This window comes from Camelus ferus, chromosome X (genome assembly GCF_009834535.1).
Source record: "Camelus ferus isolate YT-003-E chromosome X, BCGSAC_Cfer_1.0, whole genome shotgun sequence".
In the NCBI taxonomy this organism is placed as follows: Eukaryota; Metazoa; Chordata; class Mammalia; order Artiodactyla; family Camelidae; genus Camelus; species Camelus ferus.
Genome location: NC_045732.1, coordinates 95708084 through 95722284, shown reverse-complemented (window position 1 = coordinate 95722284; position 14201 = coordinate 95708084). Strand labels below are relative to the sequence as shown.

The 14201-nt window shown below is 43.5% G+C and overlaps 1 protein-coding gene across 4 annotated transcripts in view; it reads left to right on the top strand.

Moving 5' to 3' along the window:
- GRIA3 (glutamate ionotropic receptor AMPA type subunit 3) overlaps positions 1 to 3750 on the top strand; it is a 260463-nt gene extending 256713 nt beyond the window's left edge. For all 4 annotated transcript variants that reach the window (XM_014566983.2, XM_014566984.2, XM_006193889.2 and 1 more), the window contains one exon: positions 3472 to 3750. The gene's annotated coding sequence lies outside the window, so the exon portion shown is untranslated. The remainder of the gene's footprint in view (positions 1 to 3471) is intronic.
- The last annotated feature ends 10451 nt before the right edge of the window (positions 3751 to 14201 follow it).

Sequence of the window (14201 nt, the reverse complement as noted above, 5' to 3'; positions counted from 1 at the left end):
AGGATAGTATATGGGTGATTTCAGCCTAGCTTAATTATCCCAAATTCTGAGAGACTGGCATCCAAGGAAATAAAACACCTTAAATCTGCATAACAGTTTTCCAAGTACTCTCACACATCTATTGCCTCATTTGAGGTAATGGGTCAAAACAGATTTTCCCTTTCAGGTAGCTAAGCGCCAGCCACAACAAATGATGCAACACAACGGGCCAAGGCAGTTCTGGGGCTAGAAGCCAGCTCTTTTTCCTCCTGTAGCTGTATTCTTTACTAAACCATGTCACCACTAACCAGCCATGGCCCAGTGATCTCCAGAAACCTTGAAACCCCAATGGAATCCTTTCAGATGGAGAGCAGACCCTAGGTCTCTGACTCACTTGTTTACAAAAATATCTTGAGGGACCTCACCAAACCTCCACGTGCCCTACTTCTGACACACTCGACATGAGGGTGTATCGTCAATCACTCCTACTTTCCCCCCAAAGGAATCTGAAACAGAAGGGTCTCAGGGCTTAGGGTCATGCAGCCTGCAGACCCTCTTTATCATCAGCCGTTCTATCTGTGAATTGCTGTCCCCACTCCCCAGCTACTAGAGCTGCAGTCCCTGATTCCAGTCTCAGAGCAGTGCATCTCAAACGGCAGCGTGCGTGTGAATCACCTGGGGATCTTAGGAAACTGCAGAGCCCGACTCAGTAGGTCTGGGGTGGGGCCTGAAATTCTGCATTTCTCACACGCTCACAGGTCATGTTGCTCTGCCGGGCCAGGGAGTAGTAAGATTCCAGAGAGAATTCTCTCAGAGGGTGTCACTTAATGGAAGGAAGGAAGGGAAGGGGGAAAGAGGGAAGAAGAGCGAGAAAAAGAAAGAGACAGAGATAGAGGAGAGAGAGAGAGAAGGGGGAAAAAGAAAAAACTGAGATCAGCAAACCTTTGGGCAGAATGTTGCACTCGTGAAATGGAGGCCCAGAACATCAAACCTGGGGGAAGAGTCTCAGAAATGAACTTGCCACAACTTCTGCTGCTCTGCCTTTCCTTTAGCCATCTTGGTTGATCCATTTTGTGAAGCATGATTCAGGCTAATTGAGGCAAAAATCACATCTGAATAGACATTGATGCCAATGTGGTTACAGCCCAGTTAGCTAGCACCTTGGCAGTCATACCTAGGGTGAAAAAAAAACCTGGGAAAAGCCTCTGCAAAGAAACCTGTCCTCCAAGGCTGTGTGAAGTCCCCAGACAAGAAGGAAAAGCCTCAGAGGATGCCAGAAAAAAAATCCTGACATGTGTCAGTTGAGGCACCAAGCAGGCTAAGCAGGAAATAAAAACCTTTCTGCTGTCCCCAGCCAGTCTGGGGACATAACATTAGGGAAATGTTAACTAAATGAAGAATGGGCTCTTCATCCGTTGATCTTTTGTTGCCCAAGAAGTTCTGGGATATCTCCAAGTGACTTCTAATTTGTTACCTAGTTATTGGCTTCCGGTTCTCTGGGTTGGCCTAGATCTGTCAGGGTCTGTGCAGGGGCACGGAGATGGAGAGGCACCCTGAGATTTTACTTTAATTGCTAATTATCAGAGCCAGCCTTGGGAGTTTATGGTACGAGTAATTCTTCAGGAAGAATGACTCAAGGGCAAATCAAACAAGAATATGATCCTGGCGAAATCTGCCTAATAAAAAGGCCTCCTTGAAAGAGGAGGGAGTCATCTCTAATTTTCCATGGGTGAGAGTCAAGTCAGGATTACTGAACTCACTGTAGGAACACACACCTCTGATCTGGCACCCACTTGGGAGCAGGCAACCTCTTGACTACCGCCTGCCTGTCTGGGTTACTGACCAACCACTGGAGGTGTGGCCCCCAGCATGTCTGGGCAGGTGACCAACCACCAAGCCTTCCAGATTCACTGCTCCCTAGGGTTGACTGCTAATTGTTTTAAGAAATTCTTTCTGATTTCTTCATTGCTGTTCAGAACTACTTTGGGCTTCTTTGGTTTCTTCAATATTTTGAAATCCTTCTCATTTCAAAGACTTCAAAACACAAGAAGTTAAGGACAAAGATTTCCATTTTTCCTCTAAAACAGTTCTGTTTAGTCTTCCTTAAAAATATCAGCTTTGTTCATGCTGTCCATTTCAAAGTGATGAATTTTCCATCGCAGCCCATGCATAGACATTCTCATCAGGGAAGTGGTCCTGCTTTAAAGAGTTCATCTTATGTCAAGTGGAAAACATATTCTAGATAACTGAGGTGGTGATGTTCTTTGTCCCCAGAGGACTTTTACTTCAGTGATAATACTTCATCTACCACCATTTAAAAGCAGGACACAGAGGCACTGAAAGATTAGGTTACTTTCCCAAAGTTAAGCAGTGAGGTAGTGACATCCCATAGCAAATGGGCAGGGAGGAGGGGAGTTTGATCTTTCTGCCATAGATACAAAATTTCTCCAAACTTCTGAGATAGATATGACCCTGGACCATAGGGATTCCAAGGAAGAGGTTTACCCACTTCCATGTTAATCTTATTCTGCCCTCTGTGGGCCTTCAGATGCATCTTTTAGTATACGTTCTGCCAAAGCGAGCTTCAGATGCATTTTTGATAGTCTTCTCACAAATACTTTTATTTCAGAGCCAGTGGTAGATAGTGATCCTGCATTCCTTTGGGATAAAATTCAGTGTTAGCTCAGGAGAAAAATAAGGCTCCTATTAGTGTATTGGGAAAAGATGGAGATGAGGGATGCGAGCTTGAAGAGGAGGCAGGCAAGTGGCCTTAAAGTTTCAGTGTTGGGGTCAAATGAATACCCCCACACTAGTTAATGCCTCCAAAATGAGGGCAGCATCAGCATCTCAATTAGGCCCATAAAATCAGGGCAAAGATCCCATGGATGCCAAGCCCCTTCATGGGTATCACTGTTCTGGCTTCTTCTTAGAATGTGCTGTCTCTTTTAAGTCCATGTGCTATTTTCAAACTTTAATAACTAAGGTTATAAGTATTAAGAGAAACAAGCTGTCACCTTTCTGGCAAGAAGCAGCAAATTTTCTTCTCACAGTCAAATGGATTTCAATTGAGCAAGCCTAGATAAACAGTCCTCTGTCACAGATTCTGCAATCAGAATACACTGTGCTATGTAGCTGCCCTGAGTATCTGTATTGAAATGCCACTACGGTTTTCTGGTATACCTACATCCCATGTGATTAACATTTTAAGTTAGACTTCATGCAACGCCCGTGTATTCCTTAGTACAGTGCATAGTAAAAAAAAAAAGAAAGAAAGAAAGAAAAAATCTAGTGTAACCTATTGCAAAGCATTTGCTTCAAGTGAAAGGCTTTAAACAGACCTGTTGCCCAAAGCCAGTCAAACCAGGTGCAGCCTCAGTGATGCCAGTTTAAGGAAACAGCCATGGTTCTCATCCAAGATAGACTGAGCCATAATAAACTTCTCAATTCCCAGTAGAAGCCTGTTCGAATTTAAATTTCCCCTTGCCTTTGCAGATCCCTTCCCACTGGAGGCATGTGACAAGAGGAATCACCGAAAACGTGGCTGCTTCAAGGATCCTGAGCCAGATTTCACTCTCCTTGGTGTCGGGCATGACACGAATATTGCTGATGGTGCAATGACCTTTCAATAGAAAAAACTGATTTTTTTTTCCTTCAGTGCCTTATGGAATACTCTGAGACTCGCGACAATGCAAACCATCATTGAAATCTTTTTGCTTTGCTTGAAAAAAAAATTAAAATAAAACCAACAAAAAAAAAATGGACATGCAAGATTCCAGTATGTGAAAACAAATCTTATTTAAAAACAAAGTCAATTCAACAAAAGCCATTCTTTGATACCACTGCACAGTATACAAACACCATGTTCTTTAATATACAACACAAATTTAAAATTCTAATTCAGCAAATAGGCCGATCTTAGCTAAAATAATTAATTCTTCCTGATTTAAAAAAAAAAAATCTGACTCCCTGTGTCTGGGAGGACAGACTGGCATTTCTTCTAGGATCTGCTGACCAGATGTTTTTGGTATTTCCTGTTGGTGGTGATGTTCTGTGCACCCTATTTCCTTTCAACGTTGCCGAAATGTGTATATCTTTAGAATGTAAATGCAACACTTAAGAAAATTCAAATACTTTGGAAAAGGGACTAAACGGTGACTTCTGTGTTTTGAAATGGTTTTGTGAAAATGCTTTGCTAACTTCCCACTCGGTGAAGGGATTAACAGAGCTTTTGAAATTGACTTGTGTGTAGCAAGGGACGGGGCACTACAGGCATACCTCTCGGTGCTTTCCTAAAACGGATCCCGGGGCTTTCCTTGAGAAGCCTGGAATTTCAGCTCACAGATCTGTTTTTCTTGCTTCAGTGTGCATTTTAAGTCAAGATAGCTGAGAATTTAGCATTGAGGTGAGGGAAATGCTGCCTACACTCCCAAATGTGTTCAGAATATCTTTCTCAAAAACAACACTGTGTTTAGCTCTGCTTTCTCTGCTAAGTATGCCTTTGAAGTGTACACCACGGAGACAGGACCACGTTGCAAGGCGGGCCAGTGGGTTCAGACCACAGTTCTCAATCTGACTTTCCTCTTGCTAGGTCTGTCTTACCAGCTGTTGCCTGTTATTGCCCATGGCTCTCCATCAGACTGCATGTGTCCTTTTCTAGTTTGCAAAGACTAAAATGCATTCCCAAACCTACTGCTAAACCGAGGACCTCAGCACCACTCCCAGGTCCTTGCTTGGAGCAGTCTCTCTACTGACTCAGAAGATCGCTCCACTGCTCCATGGGCTATCAAGTAACTAATTGCATACCTGCCATTGGCATCATCAGAACAGTCAGAGGAAATAGTTTCCGCTCACTAATTACCTCCTATATAACGACGTATGCTTTCTGTAGTTCAGTAGTTTGCTCTCATCAGTGACGTGCATTGGGAAGTTTCCAGACTGTAAAAACTAGGAGCTCGAATTCATTTCCCAAGTGTGACCCTTAGATGCTTTAGTTGACTCGCTGCATATTTGCTCTTGTCTTCAGAAGAGAAAGGAAGAAGTCTCGTTTCCAACGAAACGTTTCCGGAAAAGTGTAATATAAACTTTCATTCCAAAAATTGTGTCATAAGCAAATAACTCACCTGTCAAATTTTCAATGGTATTTGAACAAAAAAAAGAAAGCTGTTGTGTTTTCGTTCCGTTTTGTTTTCCTGAAACTGTGATTTTCAACTTCTGAATGCTATAATGTCCCAGCGCGGGAAGCTAATGCTGTGCGAATATGAAGTTGTATAAAACAAACCAACCAACCTACACACAAACTTTTCAGAGGCACTGTGTAAAGAGAAATGTGTGTTTATTGACTCAAATCAGCTTTTCAGAGAGGAAACTTTACTGGAATTGAAGAGGCAGGTAATTGGTTTGTTATTTTTTAAAAACTTGCATGTTTAAAAAAAAACATTGATTGCTTCAAATTTCTGCTACTAACTTCAAGCTATGGGAGTTTGGCGGTAGTCACTTGAAGATTTTTTCCAATTATTTTCTTTTTGTCATTAAAGCTGTACTTCAGTGAACAGAAACATTGCCAAGCAAACTAATGGCTGTAAAAGCGTAAATTGCATGTGTGGGCATAAATTACGGAGCCTCATTGCCATGAGGTATTGTACAAAGTTTTAATACATTTTGTAAATAAAATTGTAAAGAAAGAATTCTGTTTCTGGGCTTTGACTGCTTAAACTTTACTTGGATGCAGATGCCAAGAAGTTATTATTCACCAGTTTACTTCCCACCAGAAGCTTTGCCAATGACGTACAGTCACCTTACTGGTGATCTGCACAAAGGATTATGCCTCTCCCCACCCCAAATGCAACCACAGTCAGGTTCAGGTTCAGATCCCCAACCTAAATGGAACTGTACCAAGACACTAGGTTAGGTCTGTCAGGATCACCACCAGTGAGATGATGTCAACAGGAAGCGGGACTTCAGTTCACATGTGAAGGAGGAAAAGTTTGACTTCAGGGCCTTCATTCCTATTCGTTACTTCCTCCACCCTTTGGCGCCCTCTCCTCAGACATTGGTCTTGACCTCCCAAGGAAGTGCCCAAACTCAGAATTGATGATCTTCCGAAACAGTTCCAATTACTTTCCCAGGTTATCACAAAGTATCTGTCTTAGTTAATTGGCTCCGTTTTGTGCTGCTGCCTTAATTACTGATAATAATGTTTCAGGGGAAAATCTATTCCACTAAAGGCCACTGATCTAGAGTGGAGAAAGAAATAACGAATTCAGGACTATACTGATCTCTGAATGTTTCTGAGAGAGGAACAAAAGGCTAATGGTCTAGTCTGAATTGTATATCCTGAACATGGAATATAGTTTTATCCAATAAAATAAAGCAAGTGTTTAAATGTAGACTAGTTTTAGATGATGACTGCCAAAGATAACAGCAAGTAATGATAGGAGAAAGGGAAAGGGGATAATTTGTAACTAAGCGAGAAAGGAAAAAGAGTGCAGCTGAGATGCTAGAGAGATAAAGAGGGAAGGCCATCTGGGGTTAGGAACACAGGGAACAAGGAACACAAGGCCCTGGAGAGAGAAAAAATGAGCAGGAAAGGCAAACTCTCAGAAGATTCTGAAATGTAGGCTGATATAAACCTGTTGTGGTCAATTTCGCCTGTAGGCTTCAGCGTATTACCACCATTTTCACTGTCCTCTGAAATGCCATCTATCGGTGAACCACTCACACTTTATAACTCTTCAACTGCTTTCCTTTTCTTTGATTAGGACACCTGTAGCAGTCCCACCAGAAGAGAACTGATTCTCCAGGGAGCAGATTCAATGACCAGATTAGAGTGATGGTCCCCTTGGTGGTTGATGAAATCAATTCAAGTATCAAATATTATCCCCGAACCTTCCAAAATGATAGAGTTCTCTTATAACAGGAACTCCAGTTCCTTACCTCAAAGGAGAAGTTCATCCCAGGTGCTGTGGCAGATGATGGTGGAGTGCAATTTGGGTTTAGGTGGGGTCTGAGTGTTTTTCTCCTTGGAGGAAGGGAAAGCAAAAGAGGTGCTTTTAGTCTTTCTCAAATTAGACTATAGGTATCTATGTATCTTGCTTAAATATAGGACCAGACTCACCAACAAAGTCTGCAGAAAAGTCTCTGACCTTCAAATGTCCCATTCCCCCTGTGCACAAGAGGAGAATGCCTCTTGGTCTCTGTACTGGTTTTCTTGCCCTGCTAATAGTCACATCTGATCACACTCTGTCTACAGGACAGTCTTCAAAGAAGAAGGGCAAATGTTTTTAAGGAAACCTTGGTAGGATCGTGGAAGAAACAGGGCTGCAAATCACCTTCCTGGTATTGGTTGGGGCATAAGGGTTGATGGTGACTTGGGGAGATAAACAGAGAGGAGGAGGAGAACAAATCGAGAAGCAAAAAGCAAAACCATTATTCCTCAGAATCCAGACTCAGTGAAGCAGAAGAGGCACTGATATGCTATCTCATAAGAGTCATAAACCACCAAAGCCTATTACCAGTTGGAGAGTTACTTTCAAAATCTGAGCCAGCTATTTAGCTACTCTGGGCCCAACCCCTCCCCCTTACCCTCACCCTGTTGGACTGGGCCTCCTGGGCACCAATTTATTATTAGATCACTCGTTAGGTATGAAACTCAGCAGCAATATATCTGCATTCAGTTGTGGGAGCACACAGAACTTAGCGTCCTAGCAGGAAATCTCTTTTGAATCTGGGGGTACTGAGAGGACTTACAGTTTCACCCCTATCATTCTGGACTGAACAGAAGACAAGGTCTTGGAAGAGAGTGGTGGGTGGTACCGAGAATTAATGAAACTTGCCTCCAGAACTGAAAGACTGAGGTTCTAGGAGACCCCCCTATACATCTAAGACTAAGAGTCACGGACGAGCCATTCATATTCAGTGAAGATGGTGCAATTGAACTTTCTCCAGAGGCTCCTGGGAGGGCACTGTCATTAGGAGAGAATGCAGGGGGGTATTAGGGAGGATCTGTCATTGTCCCAAACCTACTACCACTTTCTTAGCTTCCTCAACACCGAGCATTCACAAGCTCATTTGAATAGGCAAGACGCCCAAGTTCTTTGACAGCCACTGTCCTTGTAACCAAAATCACCTGGACAAGACAGTTGGGGAAGGGCATACACTCTCTTCCTGCCTCTGCAGGCTATGGGGAAAGCACACTTGGCTCCTGCCCTCAGGTGGGCAGCACAGGGCTTGCAGTCTTGGTGGCAAGGTAGGTAATGAATAGAAAGAATACATCCATTCATGCCCAATGCTGTGCTCAGAGAAAGGACAAAGAGGAACCCAAAATGAAAGCTTTTTCTCTGCCCATTCACTTGGCTTCATGCTTCCTCATACAATCAGGTGGAGCCTAACTGAATTTATCTTTGTGCTTCAAAACCCATAACGCTTTTGAATCAAGGAGTCATCCTGGCCCCTGTAAGCCTCTAGCTGCTGAGCAGCTCAGAATGACCACTTTCCTGCCAACCTGCCTGCCCTCTGAGCGGGAGGTATTTGCTTATTTATTGACTCACGATGCCCTAGCTATAAAAGCATAAAAGAAGTTACAATGACAGCCTAAAAAATAATCCTCTCCCCATGTCAGCAGCGTTGGCAAAATTATCCCTGCAGTGGTTTCATTGAGCTTCAATCCTATAGCAAAATGGTTGATTTAAATTTTTCCTAATAAATATTCATTAAGCCTGAACAAGTCAATTAAAGCTCTGGCAGCAGCTCTCAAGAAGTTTGAATGCAGGCTGACAGGGGAAACAATTTTACAAATATTTCCAAACAACATTGAAGCCTTCCCCCATGAGGGTGCTAGTTCTCCTGAAAGACTGGCAACCCTCTCGAACCCTGGTAAAGCCCTCTAAGGCCCACATTTTCCCCCATTTACAGCATAGCTCCAGAAAAGCTTGTTACACCCCCATCACCTCTTCCTTGATCACTGTGCTATGGCTTCTGCCTCACCACTCTGGAGGAACTGTTCTTGCCAAGGTCAATAAGCTGTATTCCTACTTTATTGCAAGGGATGGCAAACTGTGGCCCACAGGCCAAATCACTTGTTTTGGTTAATAAAGTTTTATTGGATGAAATAGACTCACCAACATAGAAACTATGGTTACCAAAGGGGAATGAGAGGAGGGGATAACTTCAGAACTTTGGAATTAATAGGTATATAGCACATATAACATAGGTAAACGACAAGGGCCTATGGTATAGCACAGGGACCTATATTCAATATCTTGTAATAACCCACAGTTGAAAAGAATCTGTAAAAGAATATATATGTATATATAACTGAATCACTTTGCTATACACCTGAAACATTGTAAATCAAGTATACATCAATAAATGTAATGGTTTTTAGAATGTAGCCACACCCATGTATTTACATACTATCTGTGACTGCCTTCACCCTCCAATGGTGGACAAGAGTATTTCCCACAGCATTTAAAATATTTACTTACTTGCTCTTTACAGAAAAGGCTTGCAAACTCCTACTTTACCCTACTTGTTAGTCATTATCGTATGTTACTTCTTTCCAGAATTTGGTGCTATTAACCTCCCTCATCCTGGAAATCTCTATTCCTTTGACGTCTGTGACAGCACTCTCTCCTCGTTTTCCTCCTACCCCGCTGCTGCTAATTTCTCTTCTGCTTCCTGCTCCCCTTTTCTACCTCTTAATGTCAATATTCTCCCGAGTTCTCCCATGTTCTTTCCTCTCTTCTCACTCTGTACACTCTCCCAGGGTACCATCCCATGGGCTTCATTTCCAGCTCAGAATGCTCTCCTGAGCTCTGAACCAGTATGTTCACATGTCTAATGCACCTCCTCACCTAGATCATCCCACAAGCACAAACTCAACATTTCCAACAGAGAAACTATCATCTCTGCTCTTACCCTCACCCCATTGCTAAACCAGAGATCCCTCTAAGAGGATGGAGAGAAAAATTAAAATATAATCAACTTTAAAATTGGTAGATGTTATAATCCTGGGGAAAAAAACAGGCTTGCACTCAAAAGCAGAACCCACAGTACAATGTCAATGAAAAAACAGACGGGCCGTGAAAAGTATGATTCTTCTCATCTTTCGGATCCCAGAATTACTACATGGTTTGTGTTCATGCGGAAGAAAACCAACTAGTATCACCAAAGAAGGAATATGCAGACTCCAAACAAGCTACCCAAACCACTCCCTGAAACATAATATGAGATGGTTCTGATCACCCTGAGGGAGGTAGCCGGTCATACCTGGATGGAATCAGAGAAAGAACAAGGAAAGAAGTGGGGGTGGGGTGGGGTGCATTCAGTTTACATAAATCCAAGCATGTCTATTTGCATAAGTATTCAGGGCACTCTAAGCAGCCCATTCTTTAGGTTTCTTTCCTTTACCCTTGCCATCATCACAGAGAAGACAGTAGGACAGGAGGGTCAGTCACCACCATAAGCCTAGTAGCCCAATGCAGAAACCTAGTAATCAACCTCACCTACTCCCATCCTCATCCTCACTCTCAGTCAAGTCCTGCTCATTCTACTCCTTGATCTCTCTGAAATCCACTTTTACAAATCTCTACCTTAGTTTGAGCTTGTAACACTTTCTATATGGCTTAATGCAATGACGTCTCAGTTTTTTAGTTTTTCCTCCTGTTTCTAATTTTTAATCCATTCTGTTCACCCTCTACACTGCAACCAGAATTTTTCTGATCTCATCACACTTCTGCAACAATGGGTCCCTAGTGACATTTGGCATAAATCACTTTAGTTTATCATAAAATGCCCTTTATAATCTGCCTCATGCCTATTTCTGCAGTCTTACTGTTTACCTGCCCTTCGCCTGCAGTTCTCCACTTCATCACAAATGTCCACTAAGACCGAGTCGTATTTAACTACTTAAAATTTCTTGCTTGGCCATGTCTTTTTAGGCCTCTGTGTTTTTGACCATGCTTCTCCACCTGCCTAGAATTTCCTTCCCCTCACGTTTATGCCTGACTAACTCCTACTTTGTCTTTAAGACTAAGTTGGCATTGTTTCCTCTGGGAAGCCTTCCCTGACTGCCCTCTTCCCTCAAGATTGGGTTGGAGACTCTACCTCTGTGTTCCCATCTCAGTACTACTTACCTCTTTCACGGCACTACAGTGATATATATTGTCTTCCCTACCAGGTCATGGGCTGAGAACACGAGCTGGGTCTCTCTCAGTCATTTCCATAATTCAAAGAGTTGTAAATATCTGTTGGACCAATAAATGAATGAACAAATGAATGAGTTGTGGGAATGGAAAAAACCCAGAGGCATAACTGGGGAGGTAGTGTTGTGAACAGAGAAAGGGGGCCACTTCATACTGTACAAATGAAAAAACTCAAATTTTCTGTCCAAAGAGGTCCACCCTCCACATAATTAGCAAACACAATTCTCCACAGCCTGCCATTTTTTCAATGTCTCTCTCCTCCCAAAATAAGCCTTACCTCATCTCCCACCAGACAGGCAGCCAAGCCCTCAGCTTCCTTTGAATGTGGAGTTAGTTATCTCCTGCACTTGTCACCATCACCACTCCTATGGTGTCCTCCTTCACCAATGCCCCAAGCTACTGTGCTCTATATAGGTTATACATTCACTCACAGGACACTCAGATGTGCAAATATAATTTCTTTTGTGAGATTCAACCACTGGACTAAAATATAAATTTTAGTCCAAACAAACAGGTAAATCTAGCTCATACACAATGGTATTAGGCTAGTTCATTAGCAGACATAGTTATGCACCCCTCATACCCCTCTTCAAGAAAGGACTTGCTGTCAGCTGCCTCCTTGCAGGTAGCTGACAGCCTTCAGCTGTTAGCATCATCAGAATCTGCCTGAGCTTTTGAGCTGAGGTCACACTCTTGTTGGGGAACCCCACAGCCAATGACCTGGCAAAGTGGTGGTAGTCAAAGTCACATTCTCTCAGGGTAGCGCCCAGCTAATGACCAAGCAAAGCAGTAGTAGAAGAGCCTAGCTATTTGCACCCAACATAGCAATTCTCTAATGAGCAATCTGCTCCAGATAGCCCTCCTTGGGCTGGCAAGGGCTTTGTCAGGTCCACTTGACAGTCTGACGTCTCTCCCTGCTCAATCCTGCTTGCTTGTCCCTATATCCTTTACATGTATTATCCCCTAAAGGAGGACTGCACCCTGCAGGCCTGCAAGCCCTGTGGTTGCCCAGCCTCAAAACCAAGAAAGAGCCCGGAGGCAGCAACAGAGACATCAACAGTTTACTAGACAAGGACTCTTACAGGTTTGAAGCAAAAGGTCCCGGAGCAACACCCCCACTGCGTACGGCAGAGAGCAGGCAGGACAGGGCAGCACTCTTCACTACTCAGGGAGAGCGAGGCTACCATTTTTAGGGGAAATTGATGTCAGGTTGGCTCATCAATTACCAGGGAAACCAGCAGCTTGGGCACACCCCTCACAGCCCCTCAGGTTAACGGCCATCACGAGGGCAGATGTTTCCCTTTAGTAAACTAGCAGGTGGAGCCATTCTGGCCTAAGGATTAGAACAATCACCAGCTGGGGCAGGGGACAAGCACGTTCATGTAAGTAGGGTGTAGGTGAAGCAGGGATGTTCAAGCAGCGCATGGACAAAGAGCAAGAGAACAGCCGTCTTGAGTGGCCTGACCCTATATCTAATAAATCTTTTGCATTCCTAACTCCTCAGCACCTGCTCTCTGAAAGTCCAATCTGTAACATTTAGTACCAGAAATGGTCCAAGAAAGCAGGCTATAGATGGGGTTTGGGGACCAGATTCCTCACCACTTGACTAGTAATGAGGACCCTCTTCCTGATGGAAGGTCAGGCACAGACAGTCCGTGCCTGGTACAAGGTGACTGAATTGTTAAGCTTTTACCTGTGGTGTTTTGGAAGAACTTGCCAGTGGAGAGGATGTACCAGCTAGGAATGATTCAAGCATCATGAAATGTATAGGAGAATTATAGATATAAAGAAAATGGAATTTGGTGCTTGTTATTAAGTGATATTGATGCCCTAAAAACAGATAGTAAAAAGCTGAGGGCAAATAACAACTAAAAACTGTAAACGAGAATCCAACAGTCTCTTTAGCTTACAAAGGAGCTCTCATTTCATGCAATGGTGAGCATAAAAAGAAGCTCTAACCCAGGATTTGATCATTGGGGTGTCTGAACTTCAAGAATCATTGAATGCTCAGCTGAGACAAATATATTAGGCCAAGTCAGAGTCCTAGTTACAAAAGATCAGCATCCTGACACATGGGATGGGGACATCTAAGTGGATGCTCCTAAAGATTTTGACTCTCCAGTCTTCTCTAAAACTTCAGAGCCTGTAGAAGTGGCCCAACCTTCGTTAATAACAGGTGGTATTCCTCTGCATACGACAATACGGAAGTCTGTGCTTCTCAAAGTCATGGGCCCGTAAGCAGCATTAGCCTTCCAAGAACAAGCTGGCCTGATAGGGAAGGAAAAGGACTATACCCTGAAGGAATGGGAAGACTCAGCCAGCATGTGCTAGCAGGAGTCAGGGGAGCACACATGGGACTGAGTTCCGAAGGGACGTGATCAAGAGGTGTTTTATCATAAGAACGGACAAGGGAGAGTTTGTTGGTTTGGAGGCATGTTCTTAGGATATGGGACTTACAGCCTAGCAGGGACCCCAGAGGTTGGTGTAAACTCGTAGTTAAGGTAGCTCATTTATTCTTACTTTTTAAATTTTATTCTATACATTAAGCAATACCCTGTTTGCCTATCTATGTTGCCTCTAGGGATCTTGTGTTTTATTAACCATCTATTTAGCTCTCTACAGATCAGGCCCATCTGGTTGCCACTCTAATCTTACCTGTTGTGACAATAATTACGAACCCCTGGCTGCCGGTGGTTAAGCCCTATCCCCTGGACTCTATTGCTGGGGTGTGGAGAGGGTTGGCTATCATTCCCATTTCTTTCAACAAATCAAGGGACCATCTCCACTGTCACCTGTCCTGGTCTACAGAACAGAGCACCACTCCTCAAGGAGATCAAACAGCCACTTGGTAGCAAGTCTACTCAATGGACCCACATCCATCTTGGAAGGGCCAGCAGTTCATTCTCACAGGATAGACCCTATTCGGGGTATGGGTTTGCCTTTCCAATCTGCAGAACCTCAGCCTGGACCACTATCCGGGAGCTTATGGAATGCTTGCTCCAGAAGTATGGAATTCCATAC